This window comes from Camelus bactrianus, chromosome 12, assembly GCF_048773025.1.
Source record: "Camelus bactrianus isolate YW-2024 breed Bactrian camel chromosome 12, ASM4877302v1, whole genome shotgun sequence".
Lineage (NCBI taxonomy): Eukaryota > Metazoa > Chordata > Mammalia > Artiodactyla > Camelidae > Camelus > Camelus bactrianus.
In genome coordinates, this window is record NC_133550.1 from 3,916,068 (window position 1) to 3,922,067 (window position 6,000).

General features: G+C 43.4%; 1 long non-coding RNA gene across 2 annotated transcripts in view; it reads left to right on the forward strand.

Annotated features, from left to right (window-relative positions):
- The window catches only part of LOC141579495 (uncharacterized), a 47,129-nt gene extending 41,400 nt beyond the window's left edge, over positions 1–5,729 (forward strand). For both annotated transcript variants that reach the window (XR_012511039.1, XR_012511040.1), the window contains one exon: positions 4,881–5,729. This is a non-coding gene — a long non-coding RNA (uncharacterized LOC141579495). The remainder of the gene's footprint in view (positions 1–4,880) is intronic.
- Positions 5,730–6,000: the final 271 nt, after the last annotated feature.

Sequence of the window (6,000 nt, forward strand, 5' to 3'; positions counted from 1 at the left end):
TCATTAATGACACCACACCTGCCTTTATAGTTAGGCCTCTTAGCCGCTGAAGGGGAACAGCTTCTGACAGATGACCCTGGAGCCCTCCACCCTTGCTTCTTTAGGCCTCGCACCCTGCCACCATCCCTAATCTCCTTCGCCAGAAGTATCTTTCTCTGCTTTTCTGCCTGGAAGGGCTCTTGCCAAGCCTTGGCAGCAAACCCTCAACTTTTTAGAGATTTTCTGCTCTCCTCTCTAAGCATGAATTGCAGTTGATTCTTGTCTTGATGGTGCGTGATCATGTCTGTGTCCATTGCGCTCCCCGGCTGGACTGATCCTGTCGGAGGCAATAGTCAGGCTTTTCATCTTCCCGTGCATGTCTGAAGCACCACAGCCTGGACCCTGGTTCTCATACGTGTTTAAGTGACTTGAGCTTGGAGTTTCAATGCACTCACATACAACTGTTAGATGAGTTGGCGGTAACATTGTCCCCAAGGCCCCCACAAGGTTCTATAGGGCATATGTTTTTTTCTGAGTGAAATTTCTCTTTTATTTGTTCTAGTGATTTCCCCACTGTCCTTTGAGATTATTGGAGTAACCCTGAGTTATTAACCACAATAGCTCACCCCCAGAAGCAAAAGATCCTGCTGTTTGAGAACTCAGACACGGGACATAAGAGAAATAATCTATCAGTCTTAAAATCTGGAAGCCATAAGATACCGTTTTGTACTTAGAGCACCCACAGCACAAACACCAGTCTCTCAAGAACTTGGCGCTGCCTTCCCAGAGGGCGGGTGCCGTAAGTGAAATGCAGTGAGTGATGAAGTGAGAGCTCTTCGTGTCTGGTACTGCCTTTTCCACCCTTGTTGTGGTAACTTGAACTTCCCTTCATATATTATGTTCTCCATTTAATTTACTGCAGTTAATATCAGTTGTTCTTCAACATCTCCTTTCACCCGACCCCTCCATTCCCTCTCTCTCCATTGTTATCCCACCCACGCCTCTCCTGCGCTCTCCAGGACCAGGCCTTTCTCCCCCACGCCCTCACCTCTGTTCTGTCTGCCCACCACCTGCACTGACATTTCCTTAACTCCGCAGAATGAACTTTCCAAAATGGCAGCTGAGTAACTGGGGGGGATTGTAGACCTCTCATCTCTTTACTGATTCATTCGTTTATCTATCCAACAAACACTGAGCACCTGCTATGCCAAACACTGTATCAACTGCTGGGGAGACCAAGACAGGTAAGACTTGTTGTCTGCACTCCACAGGCCAGGCAAGACTTGGAGAGTAGTTGATGGATTGGTAAGCAGGTGAACACACATTGGACTTCATAGAGCTGGGAATATTTGAACTGAATTTTGAAAGGTGAAAGGAAGTTAGCTCTCTAATGTGTGGTAGAGGGAGTGGACACTTCATGCAGAGAGGTAGAGACATATAAGAGTACACGGCATGAAGCGGCTTGGCCAGACTGAAGAACAACAAGTAGGGTTAGAACAAATTATCCACAGGTGGGAATATCAGGTGCACAAGGCCACTGTCACGATGGGTCTTGTGTGATTAGACTTGAATGTATCCTTAAAGAAACAGGGCTATTTTGGAATATATGTAAGCAAGAGAATTGTATAATGATTATGTTAAAGTAGATCTGGTTATACTGGCAGCAGAATGGATAATAACATTTTTGGGGGGAGGCCCATATTTTGGGGGGAAAGGATATTTCGGGGGCCACCCCAGGTAATCCAGACAAGTGGCACACACCTGCAGAGAGGCCCTGGGCAGAGGGAGATAGTCGTGGGTGGCAGAAGTGGTGACTGCTGCAGAGGGGACTACAGGGCCGGGGCAGCAGGCTGCAGAGCTGCTGAGGTGACTTTCCAGTGACCCATCTGGAGAGTGGATCTGCAGTGGGAGTGTAAGGGGAGGAGATGCTTTCGAGGAGATGGTTCTGTGGGTGGCATTTTGATTGCAAAATGTCTATGGGTCATCTGAGGTGTGATGCCCGTTGTTAAGCTGGATTCAACAGTCAGGAGCTCAGAGGAGCTGTGGGTGAGGCCGTGGGGGCGATTCATTCCTGCCAAGTGGAGGATTGAGGACGAGGCCCTGGGGAAAAGGGCCATGTACATGGCACATGGGAGAAGAGAAATCCACCAAGAGAAAGAAGAATAGCAGAGCAGTTGGGAGAAACTAGTTGAGGCAACACAGAGAAGGCTGTAACCTGGCTTAAGAGGGATTTGAACACTGACTAAAAGGAGCATAGTGAGAAAGGGGGGGGGTGTGGGGGGCAATAAAGCAAGAGGTAAAGCGCACCTTTAATTGCCAAGCCTGGGGAAAAGGAGGAGGAGGACTATACTTAGGTAGACTTTAAAAAACAGATCTGTGTGTATCTGTGTGTGTGCATATGTGCACACACAATTTTCTGTCTGGGCTTTTTAAATGTATTTAAGTAAAACAAAAATTAAGGGGGAAAACATCCCACTGAGAGGAAAATATTTGTCCACGGCAAAAGCTAACTGGTAATCAAATAAACACGAGCTGAAAATGCTGACTAGTTTGAAACACGCAGCCACCGGCAGTGCAACTCCTGTCTCAGTGCTGCGATGAGGGCCGTGGGGGATGCAGGGCTCTGAGCCCTGAGGAGTCTTCAGCGCAGGTACTTCTCCAAGAAACTGGACTTTAAATGGAAGAAGAAAGTGTAGAACATATCAGAGAGCAATACAGGGCCGTGAGAGAGGGTTGGGCGAGGGTTCGTTTTATTTTACAGTGGGCGTTTCTGGCCTTGCTGAGTTGCTAGGCCTTTGCTCTTTTTGGTCTTTGTTCCAAAAGCTTTTTAGAAAGTTCTTCTCGCTTGAATATCTGAACAGATTAAATCATGTTTGGTTATTTCTGGTGTTTTATTTTTTAATTAAAAAATTATCTGGAATTTATTTTAATGTCATAAATGAGGACACTCTACCAGGTCTTCCAATGATTTCGCTAATTACTGCAGAACTTGAATCCACTGATTTGAAGTGTCAGTTTTATAATATTACTAAAATCTCATAAATATCCACGTCTATTCTTGAAATGTAATGTATTTCATTCATACTCTCAGTGCACTATTTCTATACTCTTTCCATGAGCATAGATTAATACCTCCTAGAGTTGGTCCTGTTTTATCCTTTTCCAGAATATCCCTAATACTACAAATTCAAACATCCCTCCTCATTACTTTATTTGTATATATAGGTATATTTCTGGAATACATTTAGGATCACCTTTCAGATTTTTTTCTTAAATACATTTGGGATTATTAACTAAATTTGCATTCAGATACTAAATTTATTTTGGAGAAAAAATGTTCTATGTCCCCCAAATTTGAGTCTGCCCACTGAAGAGGGTGGTGCATTCTACTGTTCATTCAATCATCTTTTTTTTTCTTTTTTTAATTCATTTATCAGAATCTTCTTAATATTTTTCATTAATTTATTTCTGAATAGTCTGTGCCTTCTTTGTCATTATAAAATGATATCTTTTCTGGGTTTTGATCTGGGTTGATTGCTAATAAACTCGTAATTTCTGGCTTCTCTTGAATAAGAAGGAGATCTGACACTGTGAGGCCCTATTTCCAATATGGTGATGGTGAGCATTGCGTTTCCTTAGGATGCCCACTTGCCAATTTGCCAGTGGCTGCACCCACTCCAAGCATTTCTGCTACTTACCTGCCCCCTTAGGCAGATGAGCTCATGTAGGGTTAGGTGGGTTATGGACACAGATACTGACATCAATGCTGCCACGCTGCTGACCCTGTGGCGTCACTAACTCTGGTTCTTGCTCTCTGACCTCCCTGAATATGACAGCTCCTTTTGGGCTGTGGAACTACTGCATCTTTCCAGCACTGTCGGCTTTTCTGCAACACACCCCTGCCTCTCAGGTCAGAAGCAAATGTCAGCTCCTCCTACCCATCCACCCCATTCACGGTCTTGCCGTTCCTGGCCAGAGTGGTCCCTACCCCTTGACTGAGCAGTAACACTAAAGGGACTATAAATTTGCCTCTCATCCACTGTCTTAGTTACATACCTGTGCTAGTTTACTTTAAAGGTCTGCCAGTTAGAAGGGGAGGGTCTAAAAGTCTTTTAGATCTCTGACCTTATCATTTCTAACCGCTCCCCCACCCTATGGAACATCTTACCACAGATCTCTGCTGCCCCATCTGTAGCATTGCCCTGTAAATTACACACACAGAGAAAAGAACTTCTAAGCCACCACCATAACTTTGACTTCCTGTGACCACACAGACCATAGAAATATCAAGATAAAAATTCTTGAAGAAGAATATTTTGCTTAGGAAGACACTTTAATTGCATACCTTTCTGTGACTTGTAATAACTTCATAGACTCTCTGAATGTGCTGCACTCACCTTCCCAGACTCAAGGGAGCTTGCTCACTTGCCTATATTCAGTGTATTTCCTCCAACATTCTCTATGCATAGCTTTCCCATAGGTACATTTCTTATTTCTATTTAAATTGTTAGATACATCCACAATATTCTTTTTTTAATCCTCAAATACAAATCATCTTCCAAGATTGTATTATTTCAACACTGAGAGTGAATAATATGCTTCAAGATTCCCAAGTTTATTATGAGCAAATAATTATGGTTGGTTAAAGATTTTTAAGTATGTTATTCCTACTAAGGGTATATATGTGAAAGAAACAGGTTGTAATGAGTCTTCTTCCCAGAGATTTTATATTTGCCTTTTGTTTGGATTCTTTCACTGTTGAACATTATTATTACCATGAACGTCTTTTCTCTTTGGGATTTAGTTCACCATTTTCCCCTCTCTTTATACAGGAGTAAAAGAATTTATGTTGTGCTTCCATCCATCCACCACTCCATGTTGTGTGTCCATTCCTTCAACAGGTATTCAGTTTGGGTTCACCACCGTATATGTGGCCTCTTTCCAGTGGCCCCTCTGTTGGCTCTGGAGAACAATATATTGGAAATCAGAGTGGGTTCGTGGAACCTTGACTACCCAGTATAGACGCATTGTGCCAGAAAAAGCCCAGAACATCGCAGCATGGCAGCCCACCATGCAAGGAACAGCAATTCTGACTGTGGTGGACCAATGTGAATAAAAAGGCTTCATTGGGTGAAGACTTAGAAAAGTCCAAAAATGCATTGGTGTTGTTTCCTAAGGAATCTAGTGTTGGGTACTGTTTAATATGAGAGGGAGACGCTAACACTATCATCGTTATAAACAACATAGTTGTTGTAACTGTAATTGTTATTATTTTTAATATATTTTCTTTATAATTATTATTTGTGACTTACAAGACCCTTACAGAGGCAGTTGTTAAAGAGAGTGGCCGTTATACTGTTGCTGAAGTGTTAATTCAGTAGAAGCATGGTAATAGCATTAATAAGTACTCACTCTTTTGATCCTCACATTGACTATAAAGGTCACCCAGCAGTGCTTGTATATTGGAGATAGAAATCTATCCGTTTAAGTGTTTGTAGAACTTAAAATAAGAGCAGACATTCCACCGCATTTGACCATATATTCCAGACTATCAGTTTAAAATAGGAACTACCTGATGAGGCCATAGAAACCCTTTGTGCATCTCCAAACATTCACTACCTTCCTGGTCCCCTGGGGCAGCGGTTCTTCCAGAAGGTGGCCCCATCTCTCCTCCCCACCCCACTCTTGGCCTTTGCTACCAACTGTTGGTCATTAGCTAAGCATCCTCATGTCCTGCATGTGTCTGAGCTGTGAGGGAACAGAACTCAGCTGTTTGCAAACTCTATTGACTATGACCAGTCGGAACAGCCTCTCTCCTTCTCTGCCCACAACCCCACAGGGCAACAGGGGGCTAACAACCACAGCGATTCCCATGCCAGCCCACCAGGGAACCTCCTTCCCTAGAAATATTCTTACAACCAGAGATGTTTCCTCCCTTACTTCACTGCCAGTTTCACTCCCAGGTTACAGTCCCCAACAAAAGGCTATCCCAGTTTGAATTCCTTAATCAAGTCGCATTGA